Here is a 24,924-nt window from a genome sequence, read left to right as displayed (position 1 = left end):
AGATGATGTCAATGTCAAAACTTCGAAGGTTAAAGTGTTTTGAGTGAACATATTTGTTATTTTTCATTTAAAAAAAGTGATAATCTATGATCATGGCGAGGAAAGGGTTTTAACATGTATTTATTTAATTGTTTTATACGAGTGTTTACCTGTTTGCGAGTTGAAAGTAAGTGTGCTGGTGCTGCATTTGAGTTATAATGCTTAGGCTAAATTGATTGTAAAATATCAGCTATTTTATATCAAAGCAGTCGTACAGTATTAAAGGGAATGTTATTGCAAAACGGGTCAGAAATAGATTTTATTGCTTTTAGTGGCATGTTTTATTTATTTGTGAGAGACAAAAGTTTAACTGCCATTTTATTTGGTTGTAGTATTCATCCTCTTGAGTGGTTGTAATTCAAGAGGATGACAGTGGCTCTTTCATCTCCATCCACACCGTCAGCCCTCAAAAAAGGTCACTTATACACATGACAATTTGCACATACACACACGTGCACATCAGACCTGGGTTCATATACATGTGTGTTTGAGTGTCTGTTATTTCAATGACTTTTTTCGTATGTAGTTTGAGTATTTTCTAAATACACAGAACAAAACGATTACTTATTCAAAACTTTCCTGGAACGCTATTTGAACCCCTTTTCAAATACTTTGCTGCTCCGTGTCCAACGAGCTTTTAGAAATTGTTTTTAAAACATAACATGGCATCTTGTCCCTCTCATGAGACACCAATGTAAAGTATGGGCTTCATATTGCGATTTAATAAGTCAAATGAGACCTGCATAGCTTCGATTTCAAACTAAACTTAACTACATTCACAACTATTTTCAAATGCACACCAAATAATTCTAATATTTATTTGAAAACACTGTCTTTCATATGCTTCCAATGATATGTATTTTAAGTCGTTGTAAATACATGCAAATCTTTCCAAATATATATTTTTTTAAATACATTCCAAAATTCAACTACTTGTTCTTTCAAATTAAGATGCTCTAAATTTTTTAAATGTATTCGCACACACAGAAACTTTTATCTATTTAAGGCTCTGACTGGTGACTTGTCAATTACTCAGGTGTAGTAGTTCTACAATCAAGGAATGGTCTCCCACGGAGAAAACTGTGGTGATGTGTTGAGGCTAAATGGGGGTAGGATCCTCAAACCAGTGAGTCCCTGTTAAAACTAGCTGTGTGAAATCCCTCTCGGGTACACCTTGGTTGTGGTGGTAAGTGTAATGTTCTGTGGAGGTATGGTAGTCATTGCGTCTGGTGGATCCTCCTGTCCTCATGGCTGACTTAGCTGGTGGCCCAGACCTGCAGCTAGTTGTGCTAACTGTTATTGTTTCCGTGGTAAACCAAGAGAGTAGTGGGGGGAGAGAAGCTAAGGGAAATAAGAGCTTGTTTTTCCTTATTGCCTGACTGTTACCATGGTGTCAGCTACAGTAAACATTGAGTAATGGCTAACCATAATGTGGTTTTACCCCAGGTCGAATGCAGACATGACATTTATTTTTGATGAACCTAATAAATACCATTCCATTTAGTGGAAGAGACATTGACGTGGACAAGATGTGATTTCCAAAATAGACTTTATATTGATGTTCAATGAGTTGTACATTTACATACACTTGCTCTGGATAAGAGCGTCTGCTAAATGACTTAAATGTAAATGTAAATATCAATGGGGTAAACTTGATGGGGATGCATTTTAAGTCATTCAAACAATTATATTTCTCAGGAAAGTGCATAAGTGCTCTTGATCAGTAATTAATTTAATGATGAAACCAACATTTGAACAATAACGCATGCAAACTGCAATTGCAAACTATTTGCCTTGCACATTATACAGAAAAGCGTACAAATCCATTTAAACAGCTAACCCAGCATTTCCCAAACCTGGTCCTCGGGACCCCACAGCTGATTTGAATGATCCAAGCTTGATGATTATTTGAATTAGCTGTGCAGTGCTAGGGTAAAACTAGTCAAACACTGAAAAGAAAACAGCTAACCTTTCACCCACACTCCAATAACACAGAGAGGTGTTTGGTCAGATAAACCCAGGCTCGGGCAGCTCTACCTCCACCATCCTTGTTGCCCACTGCCCCAGTCTCAGCACAGACGCCCAATGTCATTCTTAGTGCAACCCTGGTTGCAGCACATGCCAGCTACGCCCAAGGAAAAGTTGCTCTTTCACCTGTTGCGGCGTTGCCAATTGATGCTTGGGCTCCTGGCCAGCTCTCTGGCTCCCCCGACTCCTCCCAACACCGATGCATGATTCTGGAGCTCTTCACTGGGGTCGAGGTTGGCCGCGGACCCCCTATGGTCTCCCACTCCACCCAGGAGTGAGAGGAGTTCATCTAGGGAGGTGGGGGATGAGGAGAGCTGGAGACGGTGGTCTGCTACTGTGGCCTGGTCCAGACCATGAGGCCGGAAAACATTGTCACAAATGCCAAACTCAAGACAGTTGTCGCTGACAAGTTGGTTACTCTTTCCCATTTAACAACTAAAGCCTTGCACAAAGTGTCGAAATGACATGTTCAAAACTTCTTGCATTGGCCGGGAATCGAACCCGGGCCTCCCGCGTGGCAGGCGAGAATTCTACCACTGAACAACCAATGCCTTGGAAACCTGAGTTAACCCCAAAGGCTGGCAATCGTATCATAAAGCTTTTTTCCAAAGAATATTTTCCACTTTGTGGGCTCAGCAACATTGTTCACCCTAAAAAAAAGCAGTCCTTTCTCCCCGTCGGGAAATTGAACCCCGGTCTCCCGCGTGACAGGTGGGGATACTCACCACTATACTAACAAGGAGCAGGTGTGTTGGACCTTTGAAAAAACGTGGAGCATTGGTACTAACCCTAAGTTTGGAGTGTCGGGCTTAAACCCTTCTAACAAAAATATCTGTAGAGACTGAATGGTTGGAGCTAGGAACTTCTATGACCCCTCTATGGAAAGCTGAGACTCTCACGAACACGTACATGTAGTCGATTCTGCCCTATACTGCTCACAAGCCACACAATACTAGTTAGAAGGTGAGGCGTTTGTGGGAAATCCCAGGACATTGTCACAAATGCCAAACTCAAGACAGTTGTCGCTGACAAGTTGGTTACTCTTTCCCATTTAACAACTAAAGCCTTGCACAAAGTGTCGAAATGACATGTTCAAAACTTCTTGCATTGGCCGGGAATCGAACCCGGGCCTCCCGCGTGGCAGGCGAGAATTCTACCACTGAACAACCAATGCCTTGGAAACCTGAGTTAACCCCAAAGGCTGGCAATCGTATCATAAAGCTTTTTTCCAAAGAATATTTTCCACTTTGTGGGCTCAGCAACATTGTTCACCCTAAAAAAAAAAGCAGTCCTTTCTCCCCGTCGGGAAATTGAACCCCGGTCTCCCGCGTGACAGGTGGGGATACTCACCACTATACTAACAAGGAGCAGGTGTGTTGGACCTTTGAAAAAACGTGGAGCATTGGTACTAACCCTAAGTTTGGAGTGTCGGGCTTAAACCCTTCTAACAAAAATATCTGTAGAGACTGAATGGTTGGAGCTAGGAACTTCTATGACCCCTCTATGGAAAGCTGAGACTCTCACGAACACGTACATGTAGTCGATTCTGCCCTATACTGCTCACAAGCCACACAATACTAGTTAGAAGGTGAGGCGTTTGTGGGAAATCCCAGGACATTGTCACAAATGCCAAACTCAAGACAGTTGTCGCTGACAAGTTGGTTACTCTTTCCCATTTAACAACTAAAGCCTTGCACAAAGTGTCGAAATGACATGTTCAAAACTTCTTGCATTGGCCGGGAATCGAACCCGGGCCTCCCGCGTGGCAGGCGAGAATTCTACCACTGAACAACCAATGCCTTGGAAACCTGAGTTAACCCCAAAGGCTGGCAATCGTATCATAAAGCTTTTTTCCAAAGAATATTTTCCACTTTGTGGGCTCAGCAACATTGTTCACCCTAAAAAAAAGCAGTCCTTTCTCCCCGTCGGGAAATTGAACCCCGGTCTCCCGCGTGACAGGTGGGGATACTCACCACTATACTAACAAGGAGCAGGTGTGTTGGACCTTTGAAAAAACGTGGAGCATTGGTACTAACCCTAAGTTTGGAGTGTCGGGCTTAAACCCTTCTAACAAAAATATCTGTAGAGACTGAATGGTTGGAGCTAGGAACTTCTATGACCCCTCTATGGAAAGCTGAGACTCTCACGAACACGTACATGTAGTCGATTCTGCCCTATACTGCTCACAAGCTACACAATACTAGTTAGAAGGTGAGGCGTTTGTGGGAAATCCCAGGACATTGTCACAAATGCCAAACTCAAGACAGTTGTCGCTGACAAGTTGGTTACTCTTTCCCATTTAACAACTAAAGCCTTGCACAAAGTGTCGAAATGACATGTTCAAAACTTCTTGCATTGGCCGGGAATCGAACCCGGGCCTCCCGCGTGGCAGGCGAGAATTCTACCACTGAACAACCAATGCCTTGGAAACCTGAGTTAACCCCAAAGGCTGGCAATCGTATCATAAAGCTTTTTTCCAAAGAATATTTTCCACTTTGTGGGCTCAGCAACATTGTTCACCCTAAAAAAAAAGCAGTCCTTTCTCCCCGTCGGGAAATTGAACCCCGGTCTCCCGCGTGACAGGTGGGGATACTCACCACTATACTAACAAGGAGCAGGTGTGTTGGACCTTTGAAAAAACGTGGAGCATTGGTACTAACCCTAAGTTTGGAGTGTCGGGCTTAAACCCTTCTAACAAAAATATCTGTAGAGACTGAATGGTTGGAGCTAGGAACTTCTATGACCCCTCTATGGAAAGCTGAGACTCTCACGAACACGTACATGTAGTCGATTCTGCCCTATACTGCTCACAAGCCACACAATACTAGTTAGAAGGTGAGGCGTTTGTGGGAAATCCCAGGACATTGTCACAAATGCCAAACTCAAGACAGTTGTCGCTGACAAGTTGGTTACTCTTTCCCATTTAACAACTAAAGCCTTGCACAAAGTGTCGAAATGACATGTTCAAAACTTCTTGCATTGGCCGGGAATCGAACCCGGGCCTCCCGCGTGGCAGGCGAGAATTCTACCACTGAACAACCAATGCCTTGGAAACCTGAGTTAACCCCAAAGGCTGGCAATCGTATCATAAAGCTTTTTTCCAAAGAATATTTTCCACTTTGTGGGCTCAGCAACATTGTTCACCCTAAAAAAAAAGCAGTCCTTTCTCCCCGTCGGGAAATTGAACCCCGGTCTCCCGCGTGACAGGTGGGGATACTCACCACTATACTAACAAGGAGCAGGTGTGTTGGACCTTTGAAAAAACGTGGCATTGGTACTAACCCTAAGTTTGGAGTGTCGGGCTTAAACCCTTCTAACAAAAATATCTGTAGAGACTGAATGGTTGGAGCTAGGAACTTCTATGACCCCTCTATGGACAGCTGAGACTCTCACGAACACGTACATGTAGTCGATTCTGCCCTATACTGCTCACAAGCTACACAATACTAGTTAGAAGGTGAGGCGTTTGTGGGAAATCCCAGGACATTGTCACAAATGCCAAACTCAAGACAGTTGTCGCTGACAAGTTGGTTACTCTTTCCCATTTAACAACTAAAGCCTTGCACAAAGTGTCGAAATGACATGTTCAAAACTTCTTGCATTGGCCGGGAATCGAACCCGGGCCTCCCGTGTGGCAGGCGAGAATTCTACCACTGAACAACCAATGCCTTGGAAACCTGAGTTAACCCCAAAGGCTGGCAATCGTATCATAAAGCTTTTTTCCAAAGAATATTTTCCACTTTGTGGGCTCAGCAACATTGTTCACCCTAAAAAAAGCAGTCCTTTCTCCCCGTCGGGAAATTGAACCCCGGTCTCCCGCGTGACAGGTGGGGATACTCACCACTATACTAACAAGGAGCAGGTGTGTTGGACCTTTGAAAAAACGTGGAGCATTGGTACTAACCCTAAGTTTGGAGTGTCGGGCTTAAACCCTTCTAACAAAAATATCTGTAGAGACTGAATGGTTGGAGCTAGGAACTTCTATGACCCCTCTATGGAAAGCTGAGACTCTCACGAACACGTACATGTAGTCGATTCTGCCCTATACTGCTCACAAGCTACACAATACTAGTTAGAAGGTGAGGCGTTTGTGGGAAATCCCAGGACATTGTCACAAATGCCAAACTCAAGACAGTTGTCGCTGACAAGTTGGTTACTCTTTCCCATTTAACAACTAAAGCCTTGCACAAAGTGTCAAAATGACATGTTCAAAACTTCTTGCATTGGCCGGGAATCGAACCCGGGCCTCCCGCGTGGCAGGCGAGAATTCTACCACTGAACAACCAATGCCTTGGAAACCTGAGTTAACCCCAAAGGCTGGCAATCGTATCATAAAGCTTTTTTCCAAAGAATATTTTCCACTTTGTGGGCTCAGCAACATTGTTCACCCTAAAAAAAAAGCAGTCCTTTCTCCCCGTCGGGAAATTGAACCCCGGTCTCCCGCGTGACAGGTGGGGATACTCACCACTATACTAACAAGGAGCAGGTGTGTTGGACCTTTGAAAAAACGTGGAGCATTGGTACTAACCCTAAGTTTGGAGTGTCGGGCTTAAACCCTTCTAACAAAAATATCTGTAGAGACTGAATGGTTGGAGCTAGGAACTTCTATGACCCCTCTATGGAAAGCTGAGACTCTCACGAACACGTACATGTAGTCGATTCTGCCCTATACTGCTCACAAGCTACACAATACTAGTTAGAAGGTGAGGCGTTTGTGGGAAATCCCAGGACATTGTCACAAATGCCAAACTCAAGACAGTTGTCGCTGACAAGTTGGTTACTCTTTCCCATTTAACAACTAAAGCCTTGCACAAAGTGTCGAAATGACATGTTCAAAACTTCTTGCATTGGCCGGGAATCGAACCCGGGCCTCCCGCGTGGCAGGCGAGAATTCTACCACTGAACAACCAATGCCTTGGAAACCTGAGTTAACCCCAAAGGCTGGCAATCGTATCATAAAGCTTTTTTCCAAAGAATATTTTCCACTTTGTGGGCTCAGCAACATTGTTCACCCTAAAAAAAAAGCAGTCCTTTCTCCCCGTCGGGAAATTGAACCCCGGTCTCCCGCGTGACAGGTGGGGATACTCACCACTATACTAACAAGGAGCAGGTGTGTTGGACCTTTGAAAAAACGTGGAGCATTGGTACTAACCCTAAGTTTGGAGTGTCGGGCTTAAACCCTTCTAACAAAAATATCTGTAGAGACTGAATGGTTGGAGCTAGGAACTTCTATGACCCCTCTATGGAAAGCTGAGACTCTCACGAACACGTACATGTAGTCGATTCTGCCCTATACTGCTCACAAGCCACACAATACTAGTTAGAAGGTGAGGCGTTTGTGGGAAATCCCAGGACATTGTCACAAATGCCAAACTCAAGACAGTTGTCGCTGACAAGTTGGTTACTCTTTCCCATTTAACAACTAAAGCCTTGCACAAAGTGTCGAAATGACATGTTCAAAACTTCTTGCATTGGCCGGGAATCGAACCCGGGCCTCCCGCGTGGCAGGCGAGAATTCTACCACTGAACAACCAATGCCTTGGAAACCTGAGTTAACCCCAAAGGCTGGCAATCGTATCATAAAGCTTTTTTCCAAAGAATATTTTCCACTTTGTGGGCTCAGCAACATTGTTCACCCTAAAAAAAAAAGCAGTCCTTTCTCCCCGTCGGGAAATTGAACCCCGGTCTCCCGCGTGACAGGTGGGGATACTCACCACTATACTAACAAGGAGCAGGTGTGTTGGACCTTTGAAAAAACGTGGAGCATTGGTACTAACCCTAAGTTTGGAGTGTCGGGCTTAAACCCTTCTAACAAAAATATCTGTAGAGACTGAATGGTTGGAGCTAGGAACTTCTATGACCCCTCTATGGAAAGCTGAGACTCTCACGAACACGTACATGTAGTCGATTCTGCCCTATACTGCTCACAAGCCACACAATACTAGTTAGAAGGTGAGGCGTTTGTGGGAAATCCCAGGACATTGTCACAAATGCCAAACTCAAGACAGTTGTCGCTGACAAGTTGGTTACTCTTTCCCATTTAACAACTAAAGCCTTGCACAAAGTGTCGAAATGACATGTTCAAAACTTCTTGCATTGGCCGGGAATCGAACCCGGGCCTCCCGCGTGGCAGGCGAGAATTCTACCACTGAACAACCAATGCCTTGGAAACCTGAGTTAACCCCAAAGGCTGGCAATCGTATCATAAAGCTTTTTTCCAAAGAATATTTTCCACTTTGTGGGCTCAGCAACATTGTTCACCCTAAAAAAAAGCAGTCCTTTCTCCCCGTCGGGAAATTGAACCCCGGTCTCCCGCGTGACAGGTGGGGATACTCACCACTATACTAACAAGGAGCAGGTGTGTTGGACCTTTGAAAAAACGTGGAGCATTGGTACTAACCCTAAGTTTGGAGTGTCGGGCTTAAACCCTTCTAACAAAAATATCTGTAGAGACTGAATGGTTGGAGCTAGGAACTTCTATGACCCCTCTATGGAAAGCTGAGACTCTCACGAACACGTACATGTAGTCGATTCTGCCCTATACTGCTCACAAGCCACACAATACTAGTTAGAAGGTGAGGCGTTTGTGGGAAATCCCAGGACATTGTCACAAATGCCAAACTCAAGACAGTTGTCGCTGACAAGTTGGTTACTCTTTCCCATTTAACAACTAAAGCCTTGCACAAAGTGTCGAAATGACATGTTCAAAACTTCTTGCATTGGCCGGGAATCGAACCCGGGCCTCCCGCGTGGCAGGCGAGAATTCTACCACTGAACAACCAATGCCTTGGAAACCTGAGTTAACCCCAAAGGCTGGCAATCGTATCATAAAGCTTTTTTCCAAAGAATATTTTCCACTTTGTGGGCTCAGCAACATTGTTCACCCTAAAAAAAAGCAGTCCTTTCTCCCCGTCGGGAAATTGAACCCCGGTCTCCCGCGTGACAGGTGGGGATACTCACCACTATACTAACAAGGAGCAGGTGTGTTGGACCTTTGAAAAAACGTGGAGCATTGGTACTAACCCTAAGTTTGGAGTGTCGGGCTTAAACCCTTCTAACAAAAATATCTGTAGAGACTGAATGGTTGGAGCTAGGAACTTCTATGACCCCTCTATGGAAAGCTGAGACTCTCACGAACACGTACATGTAGTCGATTCTGCCCTATACTGCTCACAAGCCACACAATACTAGTTAGAAGGTGAGGCGTTTGTGGGAAATCCCAGGACATTGTCACAAATGCCAAACTCAAGACAGTTGTCGCTGACAAGTTGGTTACTCTTTCCCATTTAACAACTAAAGCCTTGCACAAAGTGTCGAAATGACATGTTCAAAACTTCTTGCATTGGCCGGGAATCGAACCCGGGCCTCCCGCGTGGCAGGCGAGAATTCTACCACTGAACAACCAATGCCTTGGAAACCTGAGTTAACCCCAAAGGCTGGCAATCGTATCATAAAGCTTTTTTCCAAAGAATATTTTCCACTTTGTGGGCTCAGCAACATTGTTCACCCTAAAAAAAAAAGCAGTCCTTTCTCCCCGTCGGGAAATTGAACCCCGGTCTCCCGCGTGACAGGTGGGGATACTCACCACTATACTAACAAGGAGCAGGTGTGTTGGACCTTTGAAAAAACGTGGAGCATTGGTACTAACCCTAAGTTTGGAGTGTCGGGCTTAAACCCTTCTAACAAAAATATCTGTAGAGACTGAATGGTTGGAGCTAGGAACTTCTATGACCCCTCTATGGAAAGCTGAGACTCTCACGAACACGTACATGTAGTCGATTCTGCCCTATACTGCTCACAAGCCACACAATACTAGTTAGAAGGTGAGGCGTTTGTGGGAAATCCCAGGACATTGTCACAAATGCCAAACTCAAGACAGTTGTCGCTGACAAGTTGGTTACTCTTTCCCATTTAACAACTAAAGCCTTGCACAAAGTGTCGAAATGACATGTTCAAAACTTCTTGCATTGGCCGGGAATCGAACCCGGGCCTCCCGCGTGGCAGGCGAGAATTCTACCACTGAACAACCAATGCCTTGGAAACCTGAGTTAACCCCAAAGGCTGGCAATCGTATCATAAAGCTTTTTTCCAAAGAATATTTTCCACTTTGTGGGCTCAGCAACATTGTTCACCCTAAAAAAAAAAGCAGTCCTTTCTCCCCGTCGGGAAATTGAACCCCGGTCTCCCGCGTGACAGGTGGGGATACTCACCACTATACTAACAAGGAGCAGGTGTGTTGGACCTTTGAAAAAACGTGGAGCATTGGTACTAACCCTAAGTTTGGAGTGTCGGGCTTAAACCCTTCTAACAAAAATATCTGTAGAGACTGAATGGTTGGAGCTAGGAACTTCTATGACCCCTCTATGGAAAGCTGAGACTCTCACGAACACGTACATGTAGTCGATTCTGCCCTATACTGCTCACAAGCCACACAATACTAGTTAGAAGGTGAGGCGTTTGTGGGAAATCCCAGGACATTGTCACAAATGCCAAACTCAAGACAGTTGTCGCTGACAAGTTGGTTACTCTTTCCCATTTAACAACTAAAGCCTTGCACAAAGTGTCGAAATGACATGTTCAAAACTTCTTGCATTGGCCGGGAATCGAACCCGGGCCTCCCGCGTGGCAGGCGAGAATTCTACCACTGAACAACCAATGCCTTGGAAACCTGAGTTAACCCCAAAGGCTGGCAATCGTATCATAAAGCTTTTTTCCAAAGAATATTTTCCACTTTGTGGGCTCAGCAACATTGTTCACCCTAAAAAAAAAAAGCAGTCCTTTCTCCCCGTCGGAAATTGAACCCCGGTCTCCCGCGTGACAGGTGGGGATACTCACCACTATACTAACAAGGAGCAGGTGTGTTGGACCTTTGAAAAAACGTGGAGCATTGGTACTAACCCTAAGTTTGGAGTGTCGGGCTTAAACCCTTCTAACAAAAATATCTGTAGAGACTGAATGGTTGGAGCTAGGAACTTCTATGACCCCTCTATGGAAAGCTGAGACTCTCACGAACACGTACATGTAGTCGATTCTGCCCTATACTGCTCACAAGCCACACAATACTAGTTAGAAGGTGAGGCGTTTGTGGGAAATCCCAGGACATTGTCACAAATGCCAAACTCAAGACAGTTGTCGCTGACAAGTTGGTTACTCTTTCCCATTTAACAACTAAAGCCTTGCACAAAGTGTCGAAATGACATGTTCAAAACTTCTTGCATTGGCCGGGAATCGAACCCGGGCCTCCCGCGTGGCAGGCGAGAATTCTACCACTGAACAACCAATGCCTTGGAAACCTGAGTTAACCCCAAAGGCTGGCAATCGTATCATAAAGCTTTTTTCCAAAGAATATTTTCCACTTTGTGGGCTCAGCAACATTGTTCACCCTAAAAAAAAGCAGTCCTTTCTCCCCGTCGGGAAATTGAACCCCGGTCTCCCGCGTGACAGGTGGGGATACTCACCACTATACTAACAAGGAGCAGGTGTGTTGGACCTTTGAAAAAACGTGGAGCATTGGTACTAACCCTAAGTTTGGAGTGTCGGGCTTAAACCCTTCTAACAAAAATATCTGTAGAGACTGAATGGTTGGAGCTAGGAACTTCTATGACCCCTCTATGGAAAGCTGAGACTCTCACGAACACGTACATGTAGTCGATTCTGCCCTATACTGCTCACAAGCCACACAATACTAGTTAGAAGGTGAGGCGTTTGTGGGAAATCCCAGGACATTGTCACAAATGCCAAACTCAAGACAGTTGTCGCTGACAAGTTGGTTACTCTTTCCCATTTAACAACTAAAGCCTTGCACAAAGTGTCGAAATGACATGTTCAAAACTTCTTGCATTGGCCGGGAATCGAACCCGGGCCTCCCGCGTGGCAGGCGAGAATTCTACCACTGAACAACCAATGCCTTGGAAACCTGAGTTAACCCCAAAGGCTGGCAATCGTATCATAAAGCTTTTTTCCAAAGAATATTTTCCACTTTGTGGGCTCAGCAACATTGTTCACCCTAAAAAAAAAAGCAGTCCTTTCTCCCCGTCGGGAAATTGAACCCCGGTCTCCCGTGACAGGTGGGGATACTCACCACTATACTAACAAGGAGCAGGTGTGTTGGACCTTTGAAAAAACGTGGAGCATTGGTACTAACCCTAAGTTTGGAGTGTCGGGCTTAAACCCTTCTAACAAAAATATCTGTAGAGACTGAATGGTTGGAGCTAGGAACTTCTATGACCCCTCTATGGAAAGCTGAGACTCTCACGAACACGTACATGTAGTCGATTCTGCCCTATACTGCTCACAAGCCACACAATACTAGTTAGAAGGTGAGGCGTTTGTGGGAAATCCCAGGACATTGTCACAAATGCCAAACTCAAGACAGTTGTCGCTGACAAGTTGGTTACTCTTTCCCATTTAACAACTAAAGCCTTGCACAAAGTGTCGAAATGACATGTTCAAAACTTCTTGCATTGGCCGGGAATCGAACCCGGGCCTCCCGCGTGGCAGGCGAGAATTCTACCACTGAACAACCAATGCCTTGGAAACCTGAGTTAACCCCAAAGGCTGGCAATCGTATCATAAAGCTTTTTTCCAAAGAATATTTTCCACTTTGTGGGCTCAGCAACATTGTTCACCCTAAAAAAAAAGCAGTCCTTTCTCCCCGTCGGGAAATTGAACCCGGTCTCCCGCGTGACAGGTGGGGATACTCACCACTATACTAACAAGGAGCAGGTGTGTTGGACCTTTGAAAAAACGTGGAGCATTGGTACTAACCCTAAGTTTGGAGTGTCGGGCTTAAACCCTTCTAACAAAAATATCTGTAGAGACTGAATGGTTGGAGCTAGGAACTTCTATGACCCCTCTATGGAAAGCTGAGACTCTCACGAACACGTACATGTAGTCGATTCTGCCCTATACTGCTCACAAGCCACACAATACTAGTTAGAAGGTGAGGCGTTTGTGGGAAATCCCAGGACATTGTCACAAATGCCAAACTCAAGACAGTTGTCGCTGACAAGTTGGTTACTCTTTCCCATTTAACAACTAAAGCCTTGCACAAAGTGTCGAAATGACATGTTCAAAACTTCTTGCATTGGCCGGGAATCGAACCCGGGCCTCCCGCGTGGCAGGCGAGAATTCTACCACTGAACAACCAATGCCTTGGAAACCTGAGTTAACCCCAAGGCTGGCAATCGTATCATAAAGCTTTTTTCCAAAGAATATTTTCCACTTTGTGGGCTCAGCAACATTGTTCACCCTAAAAAAAAGCAGTCCTTTCTCCCCGTCGGGAAATTGAACCCCGGTCTCCCGCGTGACAGGTGGGGATACTCACCACTATACTAACAAGGAGCAGGTGTGTTGGACCTTTGAAAAAACGTGGAGCATTGGTACTAACCCTAAGTTTGGAGTGTCGGGCTTAAACCCTTCTAACAAAAATATCTGTAGAGACTGAATGGTTGGAGCTAGGAACTTCTATGACCCCTCTATGGAAAGCTGAGACTCTCACGAACACGTACATGTAGTCGATTCTGCCCTATACTGCTCACAAGCCACACAATACTAGTTAGAAGGTGAGGCGTTTGTGGGAAATCCCAGGACATTGTCACAAATGCCAAACTCAAGACAGTTGTCGCTGACAAGTTGGTTACTCTTTCCCATTTAACAACTAAAGCCTTGCACAAAGTGTCGAAATGACATGTTCAAAACTTCTTGCATTGGCCGGGAATCGAACCCGGGCCTCCCGCGTGGCAGGCGAGAATTCTACCACTGAACAACCAATGCCTTGGAAACCTGAGTTAACCCCAAAGGCTGGCAATCGTATCATAAAGCTTTTTTCCAAAGAATATTTTCCACTTTGTGGGCTCAGCAACATTGTTCACCCTAAAAAAAAAGCAGTCCTTTCTCCCCGTCGGGAAATTGAACCCCGGTCTCCCGCGTGACAGGTGGGGATACTCACCACTATACTAACAAGGAGCAGGTGTGTTGGACCTTTGAAAAAACGTGGAGCATTGGTACTAACCCTAAGTTTGGAGTGTCGGGCTTAAACCCTTCTAACAAAAATATCTGTAGAGACTGAATGGTTGGAGCTAGGAACTTCTATGACCCCTCTATGGAAAGCTGAGACTCTCACGAACACGTACATGTAGTCGATTCTGCCCTATACTGCTCACAAGCCACACAATACTAGTTAGAAGGTGAGGCGTTTGTGGGAAATCCCAGGACATTGTCACAAATGCCAAACTCAAGACAGTTGTCGCTGACAAGTTGGTTACTCTTTCCCATTTAACAACTAAAGCCTTGCACAAAGTGTCGAAATGACATGTTCAAAACTTCTTGCATTGGCCGGGAATCGAACCCGGGCCTCCCGCGTGGCAGGCGAGAATTCTACCACTGAACAACCAATGCCTTGGAAACCTGAGTTAACCCCAAAGGCTGGCAATCGTATCATAAAGCTTTTTTCCAAAGAATATTTTCCACTTTGTGGGCTCAGCAACATTGTTCACCCTAAAAAAAAAAGCAGTCCTTTCTCCCCGTCGGGAAATTGAACCCCGGTCTCCCGCGTGACAGGTGGGGATACTCACCACTATACTAACAAGGAGCAGGTGTGTTGGACCTTTGAAAAAACGTGGAGCATTGGTACTAACCCTAAGTTTGGAGTGTCGGGCTTAAACCCTTCTAACAAAAATATCTGTAGAGACTGAATGGTTGGAGCTAGGAACTTCTATGACCCCTCTATGGAAAGCTGAGACTCTCACGAACACGTACATGTAGTCGATTCTGCCCTATACTGCTCACAAGCCACACAATACTAGTTAGAAGGTGAGGCGTTTGTGGGAAATCCCAGGACATTGTCACAAATGCCAAACTCAAGACAGTTGTCGCTGACAAGTTGGTTACTCTTTCCCATTTAACAACTAAAGCCTTGCACAAAGTGTCGAAATGACATGTTCAAAACTTCTTGCATTGGCCGGGAATCGAACCCGGGCCTCCCGCGTGGCAGGCGAGAATTCTACCACTGAACAACCAATGCCTTGGAAACCTGAGTTAACCCCAAAGGCTGGCAATCGTATCATAAAGCTTTTTTCCAAAGAATATTTTCCACTTTGTGGGCTCAGCAACATTGTTCACCCTAAAAAAAAAAGCAGTCCTTTCTCCCCGTCGGGAAATTGAACCCCGGTCTCCCGCGTGACAGGGGGGGATACTCACCACTATACTAACAAGGAGCAGGTGTGTTGGACCTTTGAAAAAACGTGGAGCATTGGTACTAACCCTAAGTTTGGAGTGTCGGGCTTAAACCCTTCTAACAAAAATATCTGTAGAGACTGAATGGTTGGAGCTAGGAACTTCTATGACCCCTCTATGGAAAGCTGAGACTCTCACGAACACGTACATGTAGTCGATTCTGCCCTATACTGCTCACAAGCCACACAATACTAGTTAGAAGGTGAGGCGTTTGTGGGAAATCCCAGGACATTGTCACAAATGCCAAACTCAAGACAGTTGTCGCTGACAAGTTGGTTACTCTTTCCCATTTAACAACTAAAGCCTTGCACAAAGTGTCGAAATGACATGTTCAAAACTTCTTGCATTGGCCGGGAATCGAACCCGGGCCTCCCGCGTGGCAGGCGAGAATTCTACCACTGAACAACCAATGCCTTGGAAACCTGAGTTAACCCCAAAGGCTGGCAATCGTATCATGCTTTTTTCCAAAGAATATTTTCCACTTTGTGGGCTCAGCAACATTGTTCACCCTAAAAAAAAAGCAGTCCTTTCTCCCCGTCGGGAAATTGAACCCCGGTCTCCCGCGTGACAGGTGGGGATACTCACCACTATACTAACAAGGAGCAGGTGTGTTGGACCTTTGAAAAAACGTGGAGCATTGGTACTAACCCTAAGTTTGGAGTGTCGGGCTTAAACCCTTCTAACAAAAATATCTGTAGAGACTGAATGGTTGGAGCTAGGAACTTCTATGACCCCTCTATGGAAAGCTGAGACTCTCACGAACACGTACATGTAGTCGATTCTGCCCTATACTGCTCACAAGCCACACAATACTAGTTAGAAGGTGAGGCGTTTGTGGGAAATCCCAGGACATTGTCACAAATGCCAAACTCAAGACAGTTGTCGCTGACAAGTTGGTTACTCTTTCCCATTTAACAACTAAAGCCTTGCACAAAGTGTCGAAATGACATGTTCAAAACTTCTTGCATTGGCCGGGAATCGAACCCGGGCCTCCCGCGTGGCAGGCGAGAATTCTACCACTGAACAACCAATGCCTTGGAAACCTGAGTTAACCCCAAAGGCTGGCAATCGTATCATAAAGCTTTTTTCCAAAGAATATTTTCCACTTTGTGGGCTCAGCAACATTGTTCACCCTAAAAAAAAGCAGTCCTTTCTCCCCGTCGGGAAATTGAACCCCGGTCTCCCGCGTGACAGGTGGGGATACTCACCACTATACTAACAAGGAGCAGGTGTGTTGGACCTTTGAAAAAACGTGGAGCATTGGTACTAACCCTAAGTTTGGAGTGTCGGGCTTAAACCCTTCTAACAAAAATATCTGTAGAGACTGAATGGTTGGAGCTAGGAACTTCTATGACCCCTCTATGGAAAGCTGAGACTCTCACGAACACGTACATGTAGTCGATTCTGCCCTATACTGCTCACAAGCCACACAATACTAGTTAGAAGGTGAGGCGTTTGTGGGAAATCCCAGGACATTGTCACAAATGCCAAACTCAAGACAGTTGTCGCTGACAAGTTGGTTACTCTTTCCCATTTAACAACTAAAGCCTTGCACAAAGTGTCGAAATGACATGTTCAAAACTTCTTGCATTGGCCGGGAATCGAACCCGGGCCTCCCGCGTGGCAGGCGAGAATTCTACCACTGAACAACCAATGCCTTGGAAACCTGAGTTAACCCCAAAGGCTGGCAATCGTATCATAAAGCTTTTTTCCAAAGAATATTTTCCACTTTGTGGGCTCAGCAACATTGTTCACCCTAAAAAAAAAGCAGTCCTTTCTCCCCGTCGGGAAATTGAACCCCGGTCTCCCGCGTGACAGGTGGGGATACTCACCACTATACTAACAAGGAGCAGGTGTGTTGGACCTTTGAAAAAACGTGGAGCATTGGTACTAACCCTAAGTTTGGAGTGTCGGGCTTAAACCCTTCTAACAAAAATATCTGTAGAGACTGAATGGTTGGAGCTAGGAACTTCTATGACCCCTCTATGGAAAGCTGAGACTCTCACGAACACGTACATGTAGTCGATTCTGCCCTATACTGCTCACAAGCCACACAATACTAGTTAGAAGGTGAGGCGTTTGTGGGAAATCCCAGGACATTGTCACAAATGCCAAACTCAAGACAGTTGTCGCTGACAAGTTGGTTACTCTTTCCCATTTAACAACTAAAGCCTTGCACAAAGTGTCGAAATGACATGTTCAAAACTTCTTGCATTGGCCGGGAATCGAACCCGGGCCTCCCGCGTGGCAGGCGAGAATTCTACCACTGAACAACCAATGCCTTGGAAACCTGAGTTAACCCCAAAGGCTGGCAATCGTATCATAAAGCTTTTTTCCAAAGAATATTTTCCACTTTGTGGGCTCAGCAACATTGTTCACCCTAAAAAAAAAAGCAGTCCTTTCTCCCCGTCGGGAAATTGAACCCCGGTCTCCCGCGTGACAGGTGGGGATACTCACCACTATACTAACAAGGAGCAGGTGTGTTGGACCTTTGAAAAAACGTGGAGCATTGGTACTAACCCTAAGTTTGGAGTGTCGGGCTTAAACCCTTCTAACAAAAATATCTGTAGAGACTGAATGGTTGGAGCTAGGAACTTCTATGACCCCTCTATGGAAAGCTGAGACTCTCACGAACACGTACATGTAGTCGATTCTGCCCTATACTGCTCACAAGCCACACAATACTAGTTAGAAGGTGAGGCGTTTGTGGGAAATCCCAGGACATTGTCACAAATGCCAAACTCAAGACAGTTGTCGCTGACAAGTTGGTTACTCTTTCCCATTTAACAACTAAAGCCTTGCACAAAGTGTCGAAATGACATGTTCAAAACTTCTTGCATTGGCCGGGAATCGAACCCGGGCCTCCCGCGTGGCAGGCGAGAATTCTACCACTGAACAACCAATGCCTTGGAAACCTGAGTTAACCCCAAAGGCTGGCAATCGTATCATAAAGCTTTTTTCCAAAGAATATTTTCCACTTTGTGGGCTCAGCAACATTGTTCACCCTAAAAAAAAAGCAGTCCTTTCTCCCCGTCGGGAAATTGAACCCCGGTCTCCCGCGTGACAGGTGGGGATACTCACCACTATACTAACAAGGAGCAGGTGTGTTGGACCTTTGAAAAAACGTGGAGCATTGGTACTAACCCTAAGTTTGGAGTGTCGGGCTTAAACCCTTCTAACAAAAATATCTGTAGAGACTGAATGGTTGGAGCTAGGAACTTCTATGACCCCTCTATGGAAAGCTGAGACTCTCACGAACACGTACATGTAGTCGATTCTGCCCTATACTGCTCACAAGCCACACAATACTAGTTAGAAGGTGAGGCGTTTGTGGGAAATCCCAGGACATTGTCACAAATGCCAAACTCAAGACAGTTGTCGCTGACAAGTTGGTTACTCTTTCCCATTTAACAACTAAAGCCTTGCACAAAGTGTCGAAATGACATGTTCAAAACTTCTTGCATTGGCCGGGAATCGAACCCGGGCCTCCCGCGTGGCAGGCGAGAATTCTACCACTGAACAACCAATGCCTTGGAAACCTGAGTTAACCCCAAAGGCTGGCAATCGTATCATAAAGCTTTTTTCCAAAGAATATTTTCCACTTTGTGGGCTCAGCAACATTGTTCACCCTAAAAAAAAGCAGTCCTTTCTCCCCGTCGGGAAATTGAACCCCGGTCTCCCGCGTGACAGGTGGGGATACTCACCACTATACTAACAAGGAGCAGGTGTGTTGGACCTTTGAAAAAACGTGGAGCATTGGTACTAACCCTAAGTTTGGAGTGTCGGGCTTAAACCCTTCTAACAAAAATATCTGTAGAGACTGAATGGTTGGAGCTAGGAACTTCTATGACCCCTCTATGGAAAGCTGAGACTCTCACGAACACGTACATGTAGTCGATTCTGCCCTATACTGCTCACAAGCCACACAATACTAGTTAGAAGGTGAGGCGTTTGTGGGAAATCCCAGGACATTGTCACAAATGCCAAACTCAAGACAGTTGTCGCTGACAAGTTGGTTACTCTTTCCCATTTAACAACTAAAGCCTTGCACAAAGTGTCGAAATGACATGTTCAAAACTTCTTGCATTGGCCGGGAATCGAACCCGGGCCTCCCGCGTGGCAGGCGAGAATTCTACCACTGAACAACCAATGCCTTGGAAACCTGAGTTAACCCCAAAGGCTGGCAATCGTATCATAAAGCTTTTTTCCAAAGAATATTTTCCACTTTGTGGGCTCAGCAACATTGTTCACCCTAAAAAAAAAAGCAGTCCTTTCTCCCCGTCGGGAAATTGAACCCCGGTCTCCCGCGTGACAGGTGGGGATACTCACCACTATACTAACAAGGAGCAGGTGTGTTGGACCTTTGAAAAAACGTGGAGCATTGGTACTAACCCTAAGTTTGGAGTGTCGGGCTTAAACCCTTCTAACAAAAATATCTGTAGAGACTGAATGGTTGGAGCTAGGAACTTCTATGACCCCTCTATGGAAAGCTGAGACTCTCACGAACACGTACATGTAGTCGATTCTGCCCTATACTGCTCACAAGCCACACAATACTAGTTAGAAGGTGAGGCGTTTGTGGGAAATCCCAGGACATTGTCACAAATGCCAAACTCAAGACAGTTGTCGCTGACAAGTTGGTTACTCTTTCCCATTTAACAACTAAAGCCTTGCACAAAGTGTCGAAATGACATGTTCAAAACTTCTTGCATTGGCCGGGAATCGAACCCGGGCCTCCCGCGTGGCAGGCGAGAATTCTACCACTGAACAACCAATGCCTTGGAAACCTGAGTTAACCCCAAAGGCTGGCAATCGTATCATAAAGCTTTTTTCCAAAGAATATTTTCCACTTTGTGGGCTCAGCAACATTGTTCACCCTAAAAAAAAAAGCAGTCCTTTCTCCCCGTCGGGAAATTGAACCCCGGTCTCCCGCGTGACAGGTGGGGATACTCACCACTATACTAACAAGGAGCAGGTGGTTGGACCTTTGAAAAAACGTGGAGCATTGGTACTAACCCTAAGTTTGGAGTGTCGGGCTTAAACCCTTCTAACAAAAATATCTGTAGAGACTGAATGGTTGGAGCTAGGAACTTCTATGACCCCTCTATGGAAAGCTGAGACTCTCACGAACACGTACATGTAGTCGATTCTGCCCTATACTGCTCACAAGCCACACAATACTAGTTAGAAGGTGAGGCGTTTGTGGGAAATCCCAGGACATTGTCACAAATGCCAAACTCAAGACAGTTGTCGCTGACAAGTTGGTTACTCTTTCCCATTTAACAACTAAAGCCTTGCACAAAGTGTCGAAATGACATGTTCAAAACTTCTTGCATTGGCCGGGAATCGAACCCGGGCCTCCCGCGTGGCAGGCGAGAATTCTACCACTGAACAACCAATGCCTTGGAAACCTGAGTTAACCCCAAAGGCTGGCAATCGTATCATAAAGCTTTTTTCCAAAGAATATTTTCCACTTTGTGGGCTCAGCAACATTGTTCACCCTAAAAAAAAAGCAGTCCTTTCTCCCCGTCGGGAAATTGAACCCCGGTCTCCCGCGTGACAGGTGGGGATACTCACCACTATACTAACAAGGAGCAGGTGTGTTGGACCTTTGAAAAAACGTGGAGCATTGGTACTAACCCTAAGTTTGGAGTGTCGGGCTTAAACCCTTCTAACAAAAATATCTGTAGAGACTGAATGGTTGGAGCTAGGAACTTCTATGACCCCTCTATGGAAAGCTGAGACTCTCACGAACACGTACATGTAGTCGATTCTGCCCTATACTGCTCACAAGCCACACAATACTAGTTAGAAGGTGAGGCGTTTGTGGGAAATCCCAGGACATTGTCACAAATGCCAAACTCAAGACAGTTGTCGCTGACAAGTTGGTTACTCTTTCCCATTTAACAACTAAAGCCTTGCACAAAGTGTCGAAATGACATGTTCAAAACTTCTTGCATTGGCCGGGAATCGAACCCGGGCCTCCCGCGTGGCAGGCGAGAATTCTACCACTGAACAACCAATGCCTTGGAAACCTGAGTTAACCCCAAAGGCTGGCAATCGTATCATAAAGCTTTTTTCCAAAGAATATTTTCCACTTTGTGGGCTCAGCAACATTGTTCACCCTAAAAAAAAGCAGTCCTTTCTCCCCGTCGGGAAATTGAACCCCGGTCTCCCGCGTGACAGGTGGGGATACTCACCACTATACTAACAAGGAGCAGGTGTGTTGGACCTTTGAAAAAACGTGGAGCATTGGTACTAACCCTAAGTTTGGAGTGTCGGGCTTAAACCCTTCTAACAAAAATATCTGTAGAGACTGAATGGTTGGAGCTAGGAACTTCTATGACCCCTCTATGGAAAGCTGAGACTCTCACGAACACGTACATGTAGTCGATTCTGCCCTATACTGCTCACAAGCCACACAATACTAGTTAGAAGGTGAGGCGTTTGTGGGAAATCCCAGGACATTGTCACAAATGCCAAACTCAAGACAGTTGTCGCTGACAAGTTGGTTACTCTTTCCCATTTAACAACTAAAGCCTTGCACAAAGTGTCGAAATGACATGTTCAAAACTTCTTGCATTGGCCGGGAATCGAACCCGGGCCTCCCGCGTGGCAGGCGAGAATTCTACCACTGAACAACCAATGCCTTGGAAACCTGAGTTAACCCCAAAGGCTGGCAATCGTATCATAAAGCTTTTTTCCAAAGAATATTTTCCACTTTGTGGGCTCAGCAACATTGTTCACCCTAAAAAAAAAGCAGTCCTTTCTCCCCGTCGGGAAATTGAACCCCGGTCTCCCGCGTGACAGGTGGGGATACTCACCACTATACTAACAAGGAGCAGGTGTGTTGGACCTTTGAAAAAACGTGGAGCATTGGTACTAACCCTAAGTTTGGAGTGTCGGGCTTAAACCCTTCTAACAAAAATATCTGTAGAGACTGAATGGTTGGAGCTAGGAACTTCTATGACCCCTCTATGGAAAGCTGAGACTCTCACGAACACGTACATGTAGTCGATTCTGCCCTATACTGCTCACAAGCCACACAATACTAGTTAGAAGGTGAGGCGTTTGTGGGAAATCCCAGGACATTGTCACAAATGCCAAACTCAAGACAGTTGTCGCTGACAAGTTGGTTACTCTTTCCCATTTAACAACTAAAGCCTTGCACAAAGTGTCGAAATGACATGTTCAAAACTTCTTGCATTGGCCGGGAATCGAACCCGGGCCTCCCGCGTGGCAGGCGAGAATTCTACCACTGAACAACCAATGCCTTGGAAACCTGAGTTAACCCCAAAGGCTGGCAATCGTATCATAAAGCTTTTTTCCAAAGAATATTTTCCACTTTGTGGGCTCAGCAACATTGTTCACCCTAAAAAAAAAGCAGTCCTTTCTCCCCGTCGGGAAATTGAACCCCGGTCTCCCGCGTGACAGGTGGGGATACTCACCACTATACTAACAAGGAGCAGGTGTGTTGGACCTTTGAAAAAACGTGGAGCATTGGTACTAACCCTAAGTTTGGAGTGTCGGGCTTAAACCCTTCTAACAAAAATATCTGTAGAGACTGAATGGTTGGAGCTAGGAACTTCTATGACCCCTCTATGGAAAGCTGAGACTCTCACGAACACGTACATGTAGTCGATTCTGCCCTATACTGCTCACAAGCCACACAATACTAGTTAGAAGGTGAGGCGTTTGTGGGAAATCCCAGGACATTGTCACAAATGCCAAACTCAAGACAGTTGTCGCTGACAAGTTGGTTACTCTTTCCCATTTAACAACTAAAGCCTTGCACAAAGTGTCGAAATGACATGTTCAAAACTTCTTGCATTGGCCGGGAATCGAACCCGGGCCTCCCGCGTGGCAGGCGAGAATTCTACCACTGAACAACCAATGCCTTGGAAACCTGAGTTAACCCCAAAGGCTGGCAATCGTATCATAAAGCTTTTTTCCAAAGAATATTTTCCACTTTGTGGGCTCAGCAACATTGTTCACCTAAAAAAAAAGCAGTCCTTTCTCCCCGTCGGGAAATTGAACCCCGGTCTCCCGCGTGACAGGTGGGGATACTCACCACTATACTAACAAGGAGCAGGTGTGTTGGACCTTTGAAAAAACGTGGAGCATTGGTACTAACCCTAAGTTTGGAGTGTCGGGCTTAAACCCTTCTAACAAAAATATCTGTAGAGACTGAATGGTTGGAGCTAGGAACTTCTATGACCCCTCTATGGAAAGCTGAGACTCTCACGAACACGTACATGTAGTCGATTCTGCCCTATACTGCTCACAAGCCACACAATACTAGTTAGAAGGTGAGGCGTTTGTGGGAAATCCCAGGACATTGTCACAAATGCCAAACTCAAGACAGTTGTCGCTGACAAGTTGGTTACTCTTTCCCATTTAACAACTAAAGCCTTGCACAAAGTGTCGAAATGACATGTTCAAAACTTCTTGCATTGGCCGGGAATCGAACCCGGGCCTCCCGCGTGGCAGGCGAGAATTCTACCACTGAACAACCAATGCCTTGGAAACCTGAGTTAACCCCAAAGGCTGGCAATCGTATCATAAAGCTTTTTTCCAAAGAATATTTTCCACTTTGTGGGCTCAGCAACATTGTTCACCCTAAAAAAAAGCAGTCCTTTCTCCCCGTCGGGAAATTGAACCCCGGTCTCCCGCGTGACAGGTGGGGATACTCACCACTATACTAACAAGGAGCAGGTGTGTTGGACCTTTGAAAAAACGTGGAGCATTGGTACTAACCCTAAGTTTGGAGTGTCGGGCTTAAACCCTTCTAACAAAAATATCTGTAGAGACTGAATGGTTGGAGCTAGGAACTTCTATGACCCCTCTATGGAAAGCTGAGACTCTCACGAACACGTACATGTAGTCGATTCTGCCCTATACTGCTCACAAGCCACACAATACTAGTTAGAAGGTGAGGCGTTTGTGGGAAATCCCAGGACATTGTCACAAATGCCAAACTCAAGACAGTTGTCGCTGACAAGTTGGTTACTCTTTCCCATTTAACAACTAAAGCCTTGCACAAAGTGTCGAAATGACATGTTCAAAACTTCTTGCATTGGCCGGGAATCGAACCCGGGCCTCCCGCGTGGCAGGCGAGAATTCTACCACTGAACAACCAATGCCTTGGAAACCTGAGTTAACCCCAAAGGCTGGCAATCGTATCATAAAGCTTTTTTCCAAAGAATATTTTCCACTTTGTGGGCTCAGCAACATTGTTCACCCTAAAAAAAAGCAGTCCTTTCTCCCCGTCGGGAAATTGAACCCCGGTCTCCCGCGTGACAGGTGGGGATACTCACCACTATACTAACAAGGAGCAGGTGTGTTGGACCTTTGAAAAAACGTGGAGCATTGGTACTAACCCTAAGTTTGGAGTGTCGGGCTTAAACCCTTCTAACAAAAATATCTGTAGAGACTGAATGGTTGGAGCTAGGAACTTCTATGACCCCTCTATGGAAAGCTGAGACTCTCACGAACACGTACATGTAGTCGATTCTGCCCTATACTGCTCACAAGCCACACAATACTAGTTAGAAGGTGAGGCGTTTGTGGGAAATCCCAGGACATTGTCACAAATGCCAAACTCAAGACAGTTGTCGCTGA

At 45.5% G+C, this 24,924-nt stretch overlaps 1 protein-coding gene and 35 non-coding genes across 39 annotated transcripts in view; 1 reads left to right on the top strand and 35 right to left on the bottom strand.

Annotated features, from left to right (window-relative positions):
• LOC124048570 (tyrosine-protein kinase JAK2-like) overlaps positions 1 to 1,552 on the top strand; it is a 77,056-nt gene extending 75,504 nt beyond the window's left edge. For all 4 annotated transcript variants that reach the window (XM_046369493.1, XM_046369492.1, XM_046369496.1 and 1 more), the window contains one exon: positions 1 to 1,552. This exon is cut by the window's left edge and continues 836 nt beyond it. The gene's annotated coding sequence lies outside the window, so the exon portion shown is untranslated.
• Positions 1,553 to 2,547: 995 nt separating this feature from the next.
• Positions 2,548 to 2,618, bottom strand: trnag-gcc. The gene has a single exon. It is a non-coding gene; the product is annotated as a tRNA-Gly (tRNA).
• Positions 2,619 to 3,170: 552 nt separating this feature from the next.
• On the bottom strand, positions 3,171 to 3,241 carry trnag-gcc. The gene has a single exon. It is a non-coding gene; the product is annotated as a tRNA-Gly (tRNA).
• A 554-nt stretch (positions 3,242 to 3,795) lies between these two features.
• trnag-gcc lies at positions 3,796 to 3,866 on the bottom strand. Its single transcript has one exon. It is a non-coding gene; the product is annotated as a tRNA-Gly (tRNA).
• A 552-nt stretch (positions 3,867 to 4,418) lies between these two features.
• Positions 4,419 to 4,489, bottom strand: trnag-gcc. Its single transcript has one exon. It is a non-coding gene; the product is annotated as a tRNA-Gly (tRNA).
• A 553-nt stretch (positions 4,490 to 5,042) lies between these two features.
• On the bottom strand, positions 5,043 to 5,113 carry trnag-gcc. Its single transcript has one exon. It is a non-coding gene; the product is annotated as a tRNA-Gly (tRNA).
• Positions 5,114 to 6,286: 1,173 nt separating this feature from the next.
• trnag-gcc lies at positions 6,287 to 6,357 on the bottom strand. Its single transcript has one exon. It is a non-coding gene; the product is annotated as a tRNA-Gly (tRNA).
• A 553-nt stretch (positions 6,358 to 6,910) lies between these two features.
• On the bottom strand, positions 6,911 to 6,981 carry trnag-gcc. The gene has a single exon. It is a non-coding gene; the product is annotated as a tRNA-Gly (tRNA).
• A 553-nt stretch (positions 6,982 to 7,534) lies between these two features.
• Positions 7,535 to 7,605, bottom strand: trnag-gcc. Its single transcript has one exon. It is a non-coding gene; the product is annotated as a tRNA-Gly (tRNA).
• A 554-nt stretch (positions 7,606 to 8,159) lies between these two features.
• Positions 8,160 to 8,230, bottom strand: trnag-gcc. Its single transcript has one exon. It is a non-coding gene; the product is annotated as a tRNA-Gly (tRNA).
• A 552-nt stretch (positions 8,231 to 8,782) lies between these two features.
• trnag-gcc lies at positions 8,783 to 8,853 on the bottom strand. Its single transcript has one exon. It is a non-coding gene; the product is annotated as a tRNA-Gly (tRNA).
• Positions 8,854 to 9,405: 552 nt separating this feature from the next.
• On the bottom strand, positions 9,406 to 9,476 carry trnag-gcc. The gene has a single exon. It is a non-coding gene; the product is annotated as a tRNA-Gly (tRNA).
• Positions 9,477 to 10,030: 554 nt separating this feature from the next.
• Positions 10,031 to 10,101, bottom strand: trnag-gcc. The gene has a single exon. It is a non-coding gene; the product is annotated as a tRNA-Gly (tRNA).
• Positions 10,102 to 10,655: 554 nt separating this feature from the next.
• trnag-gcc lies at positions 10,656 to 10,726 on the bottom strand. The gene has a single exon. It is a non-coding gene; the product is annotated as a tRNA-Gly (tRNA).
• Positions 10,727 to 11,280: 554 nt separating this feature from the next.
• On the bottom strand, positions 11,281 to 11,351 carry trnag-gcc. Its single transcript has one exon. It is a non-coding gene; the product is annotated as a tRNA-Gly (tRNA).
• A 552-nt stretch (positions 11,352 to 11,903) lies between these two features.
• On the bottom strand, positions 11,904 to 11,974 carry trnag-gcc. Its single transcript has one exon. It is a non-coding gene; the product is annotated as a tRNA-Gly (tRNA).
• Positions 11,975 to 12,526: 552 nt separating this feature from the next.
• Positions 12,527 to 12,597, bottom strand: trnag-gcc. Its single transcript has one exon. It is a non-coding gene; the product is annotated as a tRNA-Gly (tRNA).
• Positions 12,598 to 13,149: 552 nt separating this feature from the next.
• Positions 13,150 to 13,220, bottom strand: trnag-gcc. The gene has a single exon. It is a non-coding gene; the product is annotated as a tRNA-Gly (tRNA).
• A 551-nt stretch (positions 13,221 to 13,771) lies between these two features.
• trnag-gcc lies at positions 13,772 to 13,842 on the bottom strand. Its single transcript has one exon. It is a non-coding gene; the product is annotated as a tRNA-Gly (tRNA).
• A 553-nt stretch (positions 13,843 to 14,395) lies between these two features.
• Positions 14,396 to 14,466, bottom strand: trnag-gcc. Its single transcript has one exon. It is a non-coding gene; the product is annotated as a tRNA-Gly (tRNA).
• A 554-nt stretch (positions 14,467 to 15,020) lies between these two features.
• On the bottom strand, positions 15,021 to 15,091 carry trnag-gcc. Its single transcript has one exon. It is a non-coding gene; the product is annotated as a tRNA-Gly (tRNA).
• Positions 15,092 to 15,645: 554 nt separating this feature from the next.
• Positions 15,646 to 15,716, bottom strand: trnag-gcc. The gene has a single exon. It is a non-coding gene; the product is annotated as a tRNA-Gly (tRNA).
• Positions 15,717 to 16,266: 550 nt separating this feature from the next.
• On the bottom strand, positions 16,267 to 16,337 carry trnag-gcc. The gene has a single exon. It is a non-coding gene; the product is annotated as a tRNA-Gly (tRNA).
• A 552-nt stretch (positions 16,338 to 16,889) lies between these two features.
• trnag-gcc lies at positions 16,890 to 16,960 on the bottom strand. The gene has a single exon. It is a non-coding gene; the product is annotated as a tRNA-Gly (tRNA).
• Positions 16,961 to 17,513: 553 nt separating this feature from the next.
• On the bottom strand, positions 17,514 to 17,584 carry trnag-gcc. The gene has a single exon. It is a non-coding gene; the product is annotated as a tRNA-Gly (tRNA).
• Positions 17,585 to 18,138: 554 nt separating this feature from the next.
• On the bottom strand, positions 18,139 to 18,209 carry trnag-gcc. Its single transcript has one exon. It is a non-coding gene; the product is annotated as a tRNA-Gly (tRNA).
• A 553-nt stretch (positions 18,210 to 18,762) lies between these two features.
• On the bottom strand, positions 18,763 to 18,833 carry trnag-gcc. Its single transcript has one exon. It is a non-coding gene; the product is annotated as a tRNA-Gly (tRNA).
• A 552-nt stretch (positions 18,834 to 19,385) lies between these two features.
• trnag-gcc lies at positions 19,386 to 19,456 on the bottom strand. The gene has a single exon. It is a non-coding gene; the product is annotated as a tRNA-Gly (tRNA).
• Positions 19,457 to 20,010: 554 nt separating this feature from the next.
• trnag-gcc lies at positions 20,011 to 20,081 on the bottom strand. The gene has a single exon. It is a non-coding gene; the product is annotated as a tRNA-Gly (tRNA).
• A 553-nt stretch (positions 20,082 to 20,634) lies between these two features.
• Positions 20,635 to 20,705, bottom strand: trnag-gcc. Its single transcript has one exon. It is a non-coding gene; the product is annotated as a tRNA-Gly (tRNA).
• A 553-nt stretch (positions 20,706 to 21,258) lies between these two features.
• trnag-gcc lies at positions 21,259 to 21,329 on the bottom strand. Its single transcript has one exon. It is a non-coding gene; the product is annotated as a tRNA-Gly (tRNA).
• A 552-nt stretch (positions 21,330 to 21,881) lies between these two features.
• trnag-gcc lies at positions 21,882 to 21,952 on the bottom strand. The gene has a single exon. It is a non-coding gene; the product is annotated as a tRNA-Gly (tRNA).
• A 553-nt stretch (positions 21,953 to 22,505) lies between these two features.
• trnag-gcc lies at positions 22,506 to 22,576 on the bottom strand. The gene has a single exon. It is a non-coding gene; the product is annotated as a tRNA-Gly (tRNA).
• A 553-nt stretch (positions 22,577 to 23,129) lies between these two features.
• Positions 23,130 to 23,200, bottom strand: trnag-gcc. Its single transcript has one exon. It is a non-coding gene; the product is annotated as a tRNA-Gly (tRNA).
• A 552-nt stretch (positions 23,201 to 23,752) lies between these two features.
• Positions 23,753 to 23,823, bottom strand: trnag-gcc. The gene has a single exon. It is a non-coding gene; the product is annotated as a tRNA-Gly (tRNA).
• A 552-nt stretch (positions 23,824 to 24,375) lies between these two features.
• On the bottom strand, positions 24,376 to 24,446 carry trnag-gcc. Its single transcript has one exon. It is a non-coding gene; the product is annotated as a tRNA-Gly (tRNA).
• Positions 24,447 to 24,924: the final 478 nt, after the last annotated feature.

This window comes from Oncorhynchus gorbuscha, linkage group LG11 (assembly GCF_021184085.1).
Source record: "Oncorhynchus gorbuscha isolate QuinsamMale2020 ecotype Even-year linkage group LG11, OgorEven_v1.0, whole genome shotgun sequence".
Taxonomy (NCBI): Eukaryota; Metazoa; Chordata; class Actinopteri; order Salmoniformes; family Salmonidae; genus Oncorhynchus; species Oncorhynchus gorbuscha.
This window is presented reverse-complemented; position numbering and strand designations above follow the sequence as displayed.